Here is a 16,075-nt window from a genome sequence, read left to right as displayed (position 1 = left end):
TGACAGTGGTTTTCACGCCCCAGTTACTATACCGACACCTTATATAGGTGAGCGAGCTGGGTTTATCCCTAGCATTCCAATGCAACTTTTTTCTCTGGTAATGTATAGCAGTTATATACCTAAGAAATGATGCTAAAGGAGCATTTCACTGGGCGGCACAGGTCTCTCGCCCAGAAATAGATTTTTCCTTCGTCTAAATCCCTTTATTGCACATACCATTAACATAAAAAAATCCAGATCAAGGAGGATGGTTGCCATTTTTTTTTTGCTTTGTCTGATTGACTGCACTGTATTTCATAACAAGTTTAATTGCCTATGATTATCACACATGTTATGACAATACACATGAGAATATTTTATTATTTTATTGACGTTGGTGTTTTCTAATCACCATAAAAATATTTAAAATCTGAGTTCTATATATACATTTCATATATTGATAAAATAGGAGATAAAGCAAAAAAGGCACAGTATTACAATCCAACAAGTGTTAACAAAAAACTTAAGAATATTCTGTGTACCATTTCATCCTAGCTTCATTCCTGCTGTACCCATTTTAAAAACTACATATTGATATTAACTTAGTATTTAAATAAACATATATTCAAATATAATATTTTGAAAAATAAACTACTAATTAAGAATAGTCCGACAATTTCAAACTATATTGTATACAGTATTCCTTATAAACAATGTAATAGAATTTATATAAGGCAATCATCAAAAGATCTAAAGGTGAGATGGTCTCAGCAGAAATATGCCATATCAAGAGGCTTAACGAATAATGGCATTGTGGATCACTGGCTTAAGACAGGCCATGCTATTAACTGGGATAATTCCTCTATAATCTGCATGGTCAAAGATTGCCCCAAAAGAAATCTGTTTGAATCCATTTTTATTAAAGCCATGTCAACAAGGAATTTAAATCTCCATCCTGGTTTGTCCCTTGATCCTCTCTCCTTGTCTCTTATGTTTAAAGAACACACCACCCAGATTAACAAACTGTAACTGCACCCGCCCCATTCTGTTTCTGTCTACCTGCTGGGCTGCTACCACTGGGTCAAGGGCAAAAGTGTCCATGGACTTGTGAGCCAAGTCCTTTAGATAGAAAGCTATAACTAACCTGTCTCTTTCCCATTTCTGCTTTCAGGGCCTGCTAGCTGGAACACTTAGGTGAAGACATGGAGCTGTCAGCAACCCAAAGCACAGGGCCTTAAACTAGTAGACTACTCCCTGGGAGATGAACCTCAGGAACTTCCTGGACATCTCATGGATGGGAATGTGCAGATACACATCCTGCAGATCTATAGATACCATGTAATCTTTGCCACTGACAGAAATCAGGACTGACTGCGGAGTCTCCATGGAGAAGGACATCTGTAGGAGATAGAGGTTCAGGGCAGACAAGTCTATGACTGGACGCCACCAACCCCCAACGCCCTAAGAAAAGGCAGCTGTGAAAGCCTGATAAGTGTGTGTTCACAATCTCCACCTTCCGTCACAGTGCCTTCCCCTCGGGTGAGATGTTCCTGTAAGAGGGCAAAGGAATCAGGGTTTTGGACACATGGCAATATATAGTCCCAAAGGGCAGTCTGTATCCCCATGTGAGGCCCCACACCGTACTGCTGCCAAGTGCTCCACTTGGCTGCTAGGCACAACCCCTCTTCAAGGCAGCTGGAAAGTGGGAGGGAGCTGTTGACATCTCACCTGAAACCAACACCCCCTACCTGCCCTCTTCCTGGCCCTGGGTCAGAATCTGTGCTGGGGAAAAGGCTGACTGCCAGAGAAGGCAGCCCCATGCTGAAGGCGGAGTTATCTCGTTGCTCATCAAGGCAGGGGTGCGGGTTTCAGGGACGAAGCCTGTGAGGACAGGGAGTTCAGGAAGTCTTCCCTCTTGATGATAATGGCCTGCTGAACTAAACCAGGAAGGAAACAGAGAGGAGTCGAGGAGGGGGCTGTTCTAGAGGCACAGCCAACTCCCAAAGGAAATACTTGTTTTGGAAAAATGAAAGACAAGTCTCTTTTCTCTTCAGGATGGCATTTTGGTCCAAAGAAGGCCAATTTTTCTTATTTTATACCAGAGGGCTCTCCATTACAGTTCCAGAAACTTCCTGACTCCCCCCACCCCAATCACTTTTCCAGACGGACAACTTCAACTCTTTAATCCATACTCCTTGACATCTATCCAGCCAGGAGATGGATCATAAGACACTCACTGACATCAACTCAAATGTGCCGAACTCAATGCTGCCAAGAGAGATAATGTGCTGCTTGAACCTCTCTCATGGGGTGTTGTCAGCTAACCTGCAGTTATTCAAATCAAAGGTTCTCAGCACAGCAAAGATATCTTCTATGACATAATAGTATTTGGCCTATCTCAGGAGAGGAGGGAGAAGTTTATTCAATCTCACTACTTTTAGGAAGCTTCAGGTCCTGCCACCAGGGAGTCTACTTCACAAATAACCCCGATAATCATAGGGACCAAGGTATGTACGCTGATTGGCGGATCTCCACTTCCTGTTCATAGTAAGAAGTAGGGTGGATCCTCTGATGATGCTGTGGGTGGTTTGCTCAGGCCTAGAATTTGTCTGATTCTCCAGACAAAATTATGATAGAACTGTACTTCTACCTGTAAGGGATCATCAATTCCATCGCCATCACGGGGTCTCTTGCTGCCTCTGCTCTAGCATCCATTCAAAAGAGGTAGCCAAAATGTTGGATAAAGAGGGTTAGGGCACTGCACCGGTGGAGTTTCTGCTATTATGAGCCCTGGCCTTGGTCCTTACAGTGGGATGCACCTTTGGCAAAGGATGGGCTGTTCTAGTCCGTCACTACTCTGTCTAAACAAGCAGTGCTTGGAGAACTTCTGAACAAAACTATGAGACCTTGTACTTCTTGTAACCAAAACCATTTTTTTATCTTAAGTTTTTTAGTGAAAAAACCAAAGCCTGAAAATGGGCCAAAATTTGTTTTATTTTTATTTTAAAAAATTTATTCACTTTCTATTGCTTCCTAAACTACAAAAATGGCTAACTTTATTTATATTATGACTAGCACTTGGGTAATAAGGCAATTACTGGAAAGAAAAATCTATTAGTGTGAAAAATAAAAACTAGGGAAAGTAAAGAAAACTATTATCTCAATCATCACCCACTTGAGATTAAGAGTGTTTCGGGTACAGAACTACATTATTATCATTATAATTTCAATATTTCACGTTAGAACACTGAAATTTTCAATTATCAAACAAGCATTTCTGGGTTTGACCTGTGTCTGCCGGTGAAAAGTACCTGTAGCTCACTTTTCCAAGTATAAATAGATCCTAAATATACCAGAGAAAAACCTAGCATGGAATGCTGAAGATACTACCCTCAGCTCGAACACCCAAGGGCGTCGGTATAAGCACTGGGGCAAGTGGAAGCCACTTCTCACAGGACTTCTGCCAATTAGAGGATTCCTTTTCAAAGTCCCTCCCACGGCGAGAGCCGTTACAAAGGCTACCCCTTCTACCTTCCGCTCGCTACTACTTCTACTACCCACGCCCGCCATCTCATTCCTGTAATTAGCTCCTGTGTATGTGCACGTGTCTGAGCTGCTCCCTTGGTGCCTTATTTTGCCGAAGCTATGTCTGCTGTAGTGCCTCCTGCTTCTTCATCCCAGTTGAGTATTCCATTTTGTGTTTTCGTAATTCGTGTGGTTATGATGCATTCCGTTTTAGCCATTTGGCCCCTTATTTTTGCGAACTGGGGTGTCGCTATTTCATCCGCCATTTTGGGTGCATCATCAGACGCGTGCGTTATTTATCCTTAGTTATTTCTTTTTAATTATGTTTTCATCATGGTTATTGTTACCGTTTTTCATATCACGTGCATTTTTCTCCAGCCAGTCTGGAGTTCAGATTATGGTTTGTAATTATACGACGTAGGCTTAACACGCTCTTGACGTCCTCTGGGGTACTTATTTTATTGTTTACTTCATGTTTCTAACCTTGTCTTCTTGCCTCAGCCCCTGAGGAGCGTGTTTGCGCCCCTTCGTTCGTATTCCTTATCATGTATTGTATATGTGCATTTTTTTGGGCTTCCAGTTAGCCTATCGTACTTTAGCATTGTAAGAAGAGTGAGTTCTCTCTCTCTCTCTCTCTCTCTCTCTGGCGATGTGATGCATGCATGCGTTATTGTTTTAATGTGAACCAGATAGGTACTTGATTCTATGCACGTTTATGATTTTCATATCACTGTGAGGTTGGAAGTGTTGCTTTCCTTCCCTGGCTTACCCGACCAGGCCTAGGCTAGGTTTTGGAAGGTAAGCCAGGTGCCCCTACCCCTCTACCCTTTAGGTCCCTCTCCCCCCGTCTGCGCTATGGTGCTCACGGGGAGGACATCAAGGATAGAGAGTTTCTCTCTTGTCATGTTGGACCTATCCTCCCTACCTGACCAGATCGAAATTTCGATTTTGGAGGGTTTGGTTGAGTACCCACCGTCCAAGTCATGACGTCCTTGGAGGCCTATCTAGTCTACCTGACCGGATCCGTAGCGATCTCGGAGGGCTAGACTAGATCCATGCTGGGTACCCTTTTTTCACCTTATGTCCCTCCTTGCAACTCTTCCATGATACCTCATTATTGTATTGTATTGTATTGTTATTATATGATGGTTTGGTCTGTGTATCGCCTTGACCTAGCCTCCTTTAGGGTAACAGTTGGCTTGCCGCCTCCTGCCCCTTTAGTAGTAGGCTTTGACCTTCCGTTTGAGAGTGATCACCGATCGGTCGCTGTTCCAATCACGACGGGCCATGAGACCAGTCGGCCTACTACCCCTCGTAGTAGTAAGCTATACAGCCTCCAGTAGGTGTCTTCTCTGATTGGGTACTATAGCCAAGCGGTCACAACCGACCACCCCATACACACACCTCCCCCCCTCCCCCTCCCAAAACACCCCAGCATCGGCTCTGCATGGCGCTGTCTAATAGCTCGCAGTGCTAGTAATCTTATCAACGAACGGCTGCTAGAGCTTTTTCATTCAGGTGGGGGAAGAAGGGGTTGGAGGGGAAGGGTTACTGGTATTACATGTAATCTCCTTATGTCTCCGGGCTTGTAGCTCCGCTGGCTTGATGGTCTACCGTCACACCAGCCAGCGAGCTGCGCACCGGATCATACATGTCTTCTGCTCCGCCGTTCAGTTGTCCCTTCTCCCTGTTGTCTCCGCCTTCCTACTCAAGTGAGGAATGGATTCGGGCTCGGAGTTGCGTTTCTAGCTATCTTAGAATTGCTTCTCCTCCCCCCCACTCGATGCGTTCAGGTTCAGGTATAGATCTTACCTTCCACAGTTCCACTCGTATCAGCCCGGTTATAAATTTGTTGAAAAACTCTGTAGATATATCTCTGGACCCTTAGGGTTCAGGCGTAGTGAGACTCACCATCACACTTGCCACATGAGTTTATTATACCAGGTTTCTGCAGCTCAGTTTTCTGTTTTCTCGTTTTTATTGTTCCCCACTCCGGTGGGGACGATAGATGGTTCAGATATGCGACTACGACAATTCGTAGCCTTTCTGATTCAGTTAAACCAGACTAGAGATTAGGTCTTTCCTTCTCCCCGGTCTGGCTCGTCTCAGACCCCATACAATGAGCTTATCTCTACCGAGGAGGTAGGTAGGGAGGTAAGTGAGGCAGGTAGTCTCTTTAGTCCCACTCCTTCTTCTTCCTCTTCTTTCCAGGGCTTCTCTAAGTCCGCCCCCGCTTGGGAAGGATCGGTTTCGGTCATTCCCAAGGTCAAATCAGTAAAGCCAAGATCCCTTCCAAAGGGATCTAAACCTGCTCCGGCAGGTGTACTGAGTCGTCTTCAGCCCCGAAGCTATCGACCTCTGCTGCGAAGTCGCCCTCCTTCAAAGCTTCTCCCCCTCCTAAGAGGTCGAGAGCCAAGTCCTCCAGATCCAAGCTGACGGAGTCCGGCTTTGATCAGGAGGCATTCGCTAACCTTCTAACGTCGAAGGTTAGAGAAGTAGTCGATGAGAGGCTTGAGTCGATGTCCACAAGACTCGCTTCGGGCCTAGATAACCCCGGTCAAACAATAACGTCCCTGACCGAGAGGATCAGAGCCCAGGAGGAACTGACGACCAGAATCCTCCAGTCCGGAACCACGGCACAGACCATGATGGTTCCGGACGTGTCAAAGCTGCCGCCATTTGACAATAGCAATCCGTGGCGGTTAGCGTTGCATGCCCATTTTTCTGACGGGAAGCTGACGATAGAAGGTTGCGGAACCCGACCGATGAAGGATTTTGAGTTCTTCCTGGAGGGTCTCCAATTCCCATTTACGGGATATGTCAGAATAGCAGAAGATGTGCTAGTCGGGGTAGACAAGGTCCTGAAAGAGACCGTGATCTACCCTAGGGACCAAGCCCAAGCTGTATGGGTTCGCACCCTTACAGAGTGGGCATGTGTAAACACGAAGCTGACGCCCCGTAAAGGTAGCTTCACGATGTTTGTGACCCCGGAAGGAGTTCCGTTGCCCTGTACATCCAAAGTGGCAGAACTGACCATGCAAGCAGCGGCAGAGGATAAACCTTTACCAGTTCTAAAAGAGACTGAGGCTACCTCCTTACTCTTCCCCACAGATGTGGAGTTTTGGAATGACACTCCGGCTACGTTTACGGCAGGTAAACTCGACCCGGAATGCGCCTCCACCCTGTTTGCAGAGAAGCTACCCAGGATTCCGGACCACTTGGTTAAGGCGGAATTCGAGGCGAGAACTAGACTGGGCAGGTCGATCAACTCAGTCACCTAGGCGGAGTTGGTCACTACAACCTATGCGGATGAACATCTGTTCCGGGTCCTCACGAAGGCTCTTTTACAGACTTTCCAGGCGGACCTATATGATTTTATCATGGCGAGACGAGCCTGCAGGAAGCACATCCTTGAGAGTGCTTCCATAAGACATGAGCCCAACAAACTAATAAAGTCTTCGATATGGGGCGAAAACCTGTTCCCGAAAGACGAAGTTAACAATGTCTTTCATGAGGCGGCCAGAGCCAACTAGAGTCTTCGGGTCCGTTGGGGGCTTCCTTTCAAAAGGAAGTTTGATAACCCCGGACACCAATCCAGACCTAGGAAGAGGCCAAGGAAATTCCATCCTTACCAGCCCTCTCAACCTCAGGCAGTGGTACAAGCGGTCCCGGTCTCCCAGGTCGGTAAGCCTTCGACATTAAAAGCTCAACCATAGCAACAGTATGTTCTGGTGCAAACTCCGCCGGCTCAGCAACCCTCATCCTCAACAGCCTTGGTAGCTTCCCCAGCCTTCAACCCCTCCTACGAGTTGCGAGGAGCATTTCGCGGCTACAGTAGGCATGCCGGAAGTAGCAGGGCCAGAGGTGGCGCCCGGCAGCGAGGTGGATTTAGAGGCAGAGGCTTCAGAGGAGGCAGAGGAAGCAGACCTACAACCAACCAGTGAGAGTCCGCAGGTGGGAGGGAGATTATATCTCTTCCAGGACCATTGGACCTTCAGTCCATGGGCCCACAGCATTGTTTCGAAAGGTCTAGGGTGGAAATGGGAGAAAGGGCCTCCTCCACCAATCAGTTTTCACCAGACTCCGACAACGGACCTTCTAGACTATACCAAAGATCTCCTGCGCAAGAAGGCTGTAAAGAAAGTAAAACGTTTAAAGTTTCAAGGACGTCTGTTCAGTGTCCCAAAAAAGGACTCGGACAAAAGAGTCATTCTGGACTTGTCCCGTCTCAACTCATACATTCAATGTGACAGATTCTGCATGCTGACCGTCTCGCAGGTGCGGACCTTACTTCCCTGTGAGGCCGTCACCACCTCTATAGATCTTACAGATGCTTACTATCATGTTCCAATAGCAAGAAATTTCTCTCCGTACCTAGGCTTCAAACTAGGAAAGCAAGCTTACTCATTCAGAGTCATGCCATTCGGGCTCAACATAGCGCCCAGGATATTCACCAAATTAGGAGAGACGATAGTTCAAGAGCTAAGAACTTGAGGGGTAATGTTAGTAGCTTACCTAGACGACTGGCTCATTTGGGCAGCCAGCAACGAAGAGTGTCTCAAAGCAACAGCCAAAGTGATAGAATTCTTGGAATATCTGGGTTTCCAGATAAACAAGGAAAAATCTTGGCTCGTTCAGGCTTCCCGCTTTCAATGGCTGGGGATCCAATGGGACCTAAACAAGCACAAACTATCTCTCCCATCCAAGTAGGTCAGGGAGATAGCAAAGGCTATGAGACAGTTCCTCAAGAAAGAAAAGGCTTCTCGTCGTACCCAAGAGAGAATCCTAGGTTCAATACAGTTTGCCTCGGTAACAGACGTCCTATTGAAAGCCAGACTGAAGGATATCAACCGAGTCTGGCGGAAGAGAGCCAACGTCAAATTCAGGGACAAGATTTCTATAATTCTGCCGATATTAACAAAAAGGCTCCATCCATGGACGGAACGCCGGAACCTGTCCAAATCAGTACCACTGCAATTCCCTCCGCCGTCTCTTACTATCCACATGGATGCCTCTCTGAGCAATACAAGAAAGTTCAAGGAACGTGGTCGGAGATGTTCCGCCAGTTCCACATCAATGTTCTAGAAGCAATGGCCATTTTCCTGACTCTAAAACGTCTGGCTCCAGCCAGAAACGTTCATATAAGGGTAGTCTTGGACAGCTCAGTAGTAGTCCATTGCATAAACAGAGGAGGCTCCAGGTCAAGCAAAATAAATCACGTAATGATTGCGATTTTCTCGTTAGCAACGAAAAATCGTTGGCACCTGTCAGCCACCCACCTGGCAGGAGTAAGGAATGTCATCGCAGACTCACTATCCAGGACAACTCCGCTGGAGTCAGAGTGGTCCCTGGACATGAAGTCACTCCGCTGGATTTGCAATCAAATCCCGGACCTTCAAGTAGACCTATTCGCCACGGAATCCAATCGCAAACTACCATGTTACGTGGCTCCCAACCTGGACCCTCTAGCTTACGCCACACACACGATGGCCATAGACTGGAACATCTGGCAGAAGATTTACCTGTTTCTGCCAGTGAATCTTCTGATAAAAGTCCTGCACAAGCTAAGATCTTTCACAGGACAGGTAGCATTGTTGGCACCCAACTAGCCGAAGAGCAACTGGTTTCCTCTTCTGCTAGAACTGAATCTCCGGCCCAAACGGATCCCCCGTCCAGAACTGACTCAAGTAGTACAAACTCGGACTGTGTCAGCTTCCCCCAAGAATTCTGAGTGCCCTAACTTTATGGACTTTGTGAAGTTTGCGGCCCAAAAGGACGCTAGTATTGATCCAATAAACATCTTGTTCATAGAATCAGATAAAAGAGTGTCAACGCTCAGACAGTCTGATTCAGCAGTGAAGAAATTGGCTATCTTCCTAAAAGAATCGGATGAACAAAACATGACTACAAATCTGGGAATTTCGTTCTTTAGAACTCTATTTGAGAAAGGCCTAGCTGCTAGTACCATTACTACAATCAAATCTGCCTTAAGGAAGATTTTACAGCTTGGCTTTAGTATTGACTTGTCAGATTCGTACTTCTCTTCAATCCCGCGAGCATGTGCCCGCCTGCGACCAGTAGACCACCCCCATACAGTCTCCTGGTTTCTGAATGATGTACTTAAATTAGCCTCAGACACTGATAATGATTCATGCTCATATACAACCCTTCTCAGGAAAACCTTATTCTTAATGAGTCTGGCTTCCGGTGCCAGAATATCTGAACTCTCGGCTCTCTCTAGAAACCCAGATCATGTCAAATTCCTCCCATCGGGCAGTACTACTATCCCCGGATCGGAAATTCTTAGCTAAGAATGAGGACCCACAAAACAGGTGGGCTCCGTGGAAAATTATTCCTCTTACACAAGACACATCTTTGTGTCCTGTCGTCACCCTTAAATCCTACCTAGCCAGGACTACCAAAAAGTCTTCAGGTCCCTTTTTTATTAGAGAGAAAGGTGGCACGATTTCCCTGAAAGGATTTAGACAACAAATCCTCTATTTTATTAAACAAGCCAACCCTGATTCAGTTCCGCGCATCCATGACATCCGGGCAGTGGCTACCTCGATTAATTATTTTCACAATATGAATTTCGAGGACCTGAAGAAATATACAATATGAATTTCGAGGACCTAAAGAAATATTAAGAGGCCCTTAAATTCTCAACAGTGGCGGCAGGGAGCATAATCTCCCCCGAATAACCGATCTTGTAAAAATGATATTGTTAAACTACAATAAAGTTTTGTACATACTTACCTGGCAGATATATACGATTAATGGCCCACCCAGCCTCCCCTCAGGAGACAGGTGGAAGAGAAAAATCTGTCAAGCAAGGGGGATTGGTTCGTACATCCGCCACCCAGCGGCGGGTAAGGTAGACCACCTGACCTACCTGTCGCGTGTGCCGCGAGATTTGGAGTTCTGTCGGGAACGTCGGAGACTATAGCTAAGTATACATCTGCCAGGTAAGTATGTACAAAACTTTATTGTAGTTTAACAATATCATTTTTGTACATGAACTTCCCTGACAGATATATACTTAGCTGATTGGCACCCTTGGTGGAGGGTAAGAGACAGCTAAATAATACAGGTAAGACGGGAAACAACTAATGTTGTAGGATATAAAAACCTTGGTTCTCACCTTTTCAGGATGAAGACTTCATAGATACTGTCTCTGAGTCTGCATTGCCTGGAGAGCTACAGCTAGGACGTGACCTGTTGCTGAAAGACTCTCGGATCTACCACTGGGATATGTGATCCCCTATTGTGGTAGAATCCAAGTCAGATCCTGTTAGAGGGACCTTGTCCGCTTACCTAACAGATCCTTACCACTACCTCTGCAAGGAGCCAAAACCCACCAGACCACCTAACCAAAAAACAAAGGGTTAATATTACGACAAAAAGAGGTGCCTCCTGCAACCTCTTTTAGACAACCAAAAAACACCAATATAAAATATAGGGTAACATATAAAAAATTTACACAGGATAAGTTTCAGCTCCCTGCCCCAGCACCGAATCCGCCGATACGAAAGGACCCAAGGCAAACCATTTATCATATGTGATTTTTACATCACGTAGGTAGTGGTTTGCGAAAACCGATTGGCATCTCCAAAAAGTCGCCTCCATCAAGTTCCGCACAGACATATTTTTTCTGAATGCAAGCGAAGTTGCAATGGCTCTCACCTCGTGAGCTTTCACTTTCAGTAGTCTAAAATGTTCTTCCTTACAGGCAACATGTGCCTCTGTAATAAGGCTTCTCAGAAAAAAGGAAAGAGCATTCTTCGACATGGGCCGAGTGGGGTCCTTTACGGAGCACCAAAGCACATCTTGATTAGCCTTAAGTTGTTCCTTCCTCTAAGGAAATACTTCATAATTCTCATAGGGCAAAGATTCTTTCAGGCTCTTCCCCTATAGAAAAGATAAACTACGAACTTCAAAGCTCCTGGGCCAAGGGCGTGATGGGTTTTCATTCTTTGCAAGGAAACCTGGAAGAAACGAACACACCATAGAATCTTCCTTAAACCCTACATTGCCCTCAATAGCTTGGAGCTCACTCACTCGCTTAGCTGTAGCTAGGGCCAAAAGGAAGATAGCCTTCTTCGTCAGATCCTTGAAAGAGGCTAAGCCAGGAGGTTCGAATCTAGACGATCCAAGGAATTGTAGAACTACGTCTAGATTCCAGTTCGGTACCACATGAGGACGCTTAATGGTTTCAAATGATCTAATAAGATCATGCAGGTCCTTATCATCGGATATATTTAAGCCTCTATGCCGAAATACCGCCGCCAACATACTGCGGTATCCCTTAATAGTTGACACAACAAGATGACATTCTTCTTTGAGGAAAATAAGGAAATCCGCAATTTGGGTCACAGAGGTACTGGAAGAGGAAATGTTCTTCCTCTTGCACCAACGTCTGAAGACATCCCACTTGACTGGTATACACGCAAGGTGGAAGGTCTCCTCGCTCTTGCGATTGCTTTAGCAGCTGTTGCTGAAAAGCCTTTCGCTCTGACCAAACTTTGGACAGTCTGAAGCCAGTCAGACTGAGAGCGAGGAGATTTTTGTGGTACCTGTCGAAGTGGGGTTGTCTGAGTAGATCGCTCCTTAGCGGGAGCGATCTTGGAAGGTCCACCAACCATTCCAGTACCTCTGTGAACCATTCTTGGGCCGGCCAAAAGGGAGCGATTAAGGTCATTCTCGTTGAATCGGACTCTACGAACTTCTTGATGGTTAGCCCCAGGATCTTGAAGGGGGGAAACGCGTAGACGTCGAGTCCGCTCCAGTCTAGAAGAAGAGCATCTATTGCTAATGCCTATGGATCTGATATCGGAGAGCAGTAAGGATCCAGCCTCTTGTTCTTTGACGTGGCAAAGAGGTCTATGTGTGGCCTGCCCCATAACTTCCACAGGCTCTGGCATACATCCAGATGAAGGGTCCACTCTGTGGGAAGGACCTGATCTTTCCTGCTGAGGAGATCTGCTCTTACATTCCTTTCTCCCTGCACAAACCTGGTGAGAAGCTTGATTCCCCTTTCTTCTGCCCACAGAAGAAGGTCTCTTGCTGTCTCGTACAGGGAGAAGGAATGCGTCCCCCCCTATTTCCTGATATATGCCAGAGCTGTAGTGTTGTCCGCGTTGACCTGCACTACCGATCTTCTGACTTTGGGCTCGAAAGCCTTCAGAGCCAACTACACAGCCATCAACTCCTTTCTGTTGATGTGCCAGGCTACCTGGTCCCCCACCCAGGTACCTGACACTTCGCTGGTTCCCAGAGTTGCCCCCCACCCCGTGTCCGACGCGTCGGAGAACAACACCAGGTTGGGGGTCTGGGATTGAAGAGTCCCTTCGCAAAGAGGTTGGGATCTGTCCACCAACATAGATGTTTCTTGACGTCCTGGGATAACGACAGGGAGAACGTCAAATCCTGAGAACGACGACTCCAATTCCGATGAAGAAAGAATTGGAGCGGTCTCAGGTGCAACCTTCCTAGGGAAACGAATTGCTCCAGCGAGGAGAGCGTCCCCAGCAGACTCATCCACTCCCTCACTGTGCATACTTCTTTCCCTAAGAAGGTTGTTACTCTCTTGAATCCTCGGGCTATCCTTTCCTGAGAGGGAAAAGCCCGAAAACTCAGAGAGTTCATCTGTATCCCGAGATACACACACTCTTGCTCGGGAATTAGTGACGACTTCTTGAAATTGACGAGAAGTCCCAACGCCTTCGTCAATTCTAGTGTTACTTGTAAGTCCTTCAAACAACGATCTTCTGAATTGGCCCTTATTAGCCAATCGTCGAGGTACATGGATATCCTCACCCCTTTCAAATGAAGCCATTGAGCCACATTCCTCAAAATCCCCGTGAACACTTGAGGGGCCGTCGAGAGGCCAAAACACAGAGCCCTGAACTGAAAAATTTTCCCCCCCCATCATGAATCTGAGAAACTTCCTCGAGGAAGGATGGATCGGTACGTGGAAGTAAGAGTCCTGTAAATCCAAGGAAACCATCCAGTCCCCTGGACGAAGTGCTGCTAGCACTGATGAAGGCGTTTCCATCGTGAACTTCTTCTTTTCTACGAAGAAGTTCAGGGCGCTTACGTCCAACACCGGTCTCCATCCCCCTGAGGACTTCGGAACTAGGAAAAGGCGGTTGTAGAAGCCCGATGAACGATGGTCTGTCACTAGTTCGATAGCCCCCTTCTCCAGCATCTGATCTACTGCTAGATGGAGAGCTTGATTCATGATGGGGTCTCTGTACCTGGCCGTCAGTTCCCTTGGGATGGTCGTCAAGGGAGGTCTTTCGACGAAAGGGATGAGGTAACCTCTCCTCAAAATAAAAAGGGTCCAAGGATCCCGCCCCTTTTTGGGCCCAGACTTCTGCAAACTCTAAGAGTCTGGCGCCCACCGTTGTTTGAAGGACTTGCAAGTTATTTGGGGGCTTTAACAGACTTGGCAAAAGTCTTACCCCTTCTTGAAGGTCTACGACCTCTAAACGTAGAGGTTCTTGAGGAAGACGCCCCTCGAAAGGGTTCTCGAACACTTGACTTTTCCTTCTTAGCCTTGGTAGGGAAGGAAGGGCGAGGTTTTCTTGCCGACTGTGCCAAAAGGTCCTGGGTGGCTTTACCCGAAAGCGATCTCGAAATGTCCTGCACTAGATGTTTAGGGAACAACTGAGCAGACAGAGGAGCAAACAGCAAAGAAGACCTCTGGGCATGGGAGACAGACTTCGTTAAGAAGGAAAAATAAACAGACCTCTTCTTCACGATCCCGGCCCCATACAGGGAGGCGATTTCACTCGCTCCGTCTCTTACCGACTTGTCCATACAAGACAAAACACACATGAGATCTTCTGGCGAAAATGATTCTGGCACTTCAATTTTCTTGGCTAGGACCCCCAACGACCAATCAAGGAAGTTAAATACTTCCAGCACTCTAAACATGCCTTTTAGCATGTGATCCAGTTCATTCATTGCCCAAGTCGTCTTAGCAGAGTTAAGGGCAGCTCTCCTTGTCGAATCTACCAGCGCCGAAAAATCCGAATCAGCCGAAGACGGTAGACCCAATCCTGAGGACTCTCCTGTTTCGTACCAGAAACCAGCGCGTCCTGATAACTTCGAAGGAGGAAAAGCGAACATCGTTTTCCCCGCTTCTTCTTTGGAAGCCATCCAGGAACCAAAACTCCTCAGTGCCTTCTTCATTGAAAGAGTTGGCTTCATCCTCACACAAGAAGAACTCTTCGCTGTCTTCAACGTTGAAAAAAGTGAGTGAGGAGAAGGAGGAGCCGTAGGAGTAAGGGAATCCCCAAAAACTTGCAAAAGTAGCTCTGTAAGCTTCTTGTAAGAGACACGCAGCAGAAGTGTTCGGTTCCTCATCCGAACCTTCTAGGACGTCTTGTCGAGGCGAGCGCGGAAGATCCTTAGGTGACGAAGGGATCCTAGTAGGAGTTGAGCGAGAGGTTGGAGAACGCCCTCTCTTAGAAGAGTTCACATCCACTGGAGAACGATGAGAAGATCTGGGTTGTCTACGATGAGACTCCCTCTTCGAGGTAGACGGAACCTCAGCAGAAGGAGAGGTAGGGCTCCTACTCCGAGAATCCTTGGAAACATCCACAGGGCGCTTACGAGGAGGCGAGCGCCTGCTAGACTCTTTGCGTCTATCCTGAGGCGAGCGGCTGCCAGGAGAAAAGCGCCTATCGGGAGCAGAGCGCTTGAACGGCTCTCCATACCTGTCCAGTTGAGTACGATCAACGGAAGTTCGACTGGAAGGCGAAATGCGCCTACTAGGAGAAGGCTGCTTGTGAGACTCTTGACGTCTAACAAGAGGGTAACATTCAGGAGAAGGGCGGTTCAAAGCTAACGAGCGCCTACTTGGCGAAGGGCGCTTCTGAGATTCCTTGTGCCTACCAAGAGACGAACGGTCAGGAGTAGTGCGCCTAGAAGCAGGAGAGCGCCTACACGGAGAAGGGCGCTTGAAAGACTCTTGTTGTCTGCCCCGAGGAGAATAATCAGGAGTATGATGCCTTAAAAGAGACGAGCGCCTACTAGGAGATCGATGTACAGTAGGCTCTTGGCGCCTACCTTGCGGGGAGCGGCTAACAGCAGGCCGTCTATCATGCACACAACTCCTACCAGACTCTTGACGCCTGTAAGGAGAGAAGTCCCGATCCGACACTCGAGGAGAGCGACATCTGGAAGAAGAACGCCTACTTGTATAAGGGCGCCTTCTAGGATCTTGAGGCTGCTGAGGAGAAGTCCCACGCGAGGGAGTTGAAGAAATAGCGTGATGAGCAGGTGCAGTGCGCTTACCGGAAGCGGGAATCCAATCTGGAGAAAAAACTTCTTTCTCCATAGAGCGTCCTACCGATGTTTGGCGCCTTGAAGTCGAAAGAGAGCCAGGAGAGCGAGGGCGCTCACGTGAGCCCCTACCTTCATACGAAACCTCCCCATATGAAGGAGACCTCCTAAAAAGAGGAGAACGATCCTCTGAAGAGCGGCGCCTAGATCTCTTGATCGGAAGAGAAACGTCCTTCTTCCTACGTGATCTAACTGCTAGAGAATCTGCTAGCGCCGTGAT

General features: G+C 47.2%; 1 protein-coding gene across 1 annotated transcript in view; it reads right to left on the bottom strand.

The window, feature by feature from the left end:
- The window catches only part of LOC135196208 (uncharacterized), a 249,441-nt gene that overhangs the window by 31,496 nt on the left and 201,870 nt on the right, over positions 1-16,075 (bottom strand). The gene's annotated exons all lie outside the window — the stretch shown is intronic.

Source organism: Macrobrachium nipponense, chromosome 17 (genome assembly GCF_015104395.2).
Source record: "Macrobrachium nipponense isolate FS-2020 chromosome 17, ASM1510439v2, whole genome shotgun sequence".
NCBI lineage: Eukaryota > Metazoa > Arthropoda > Malacostraca > Decapoda > Palaemonidae > Macrobrachium > Macrobrachium nipponense.
Note: the sequence above shows the minus strand (reverse complement) of the source record. Positions and strands in the feature narration are given on the sequence as shown.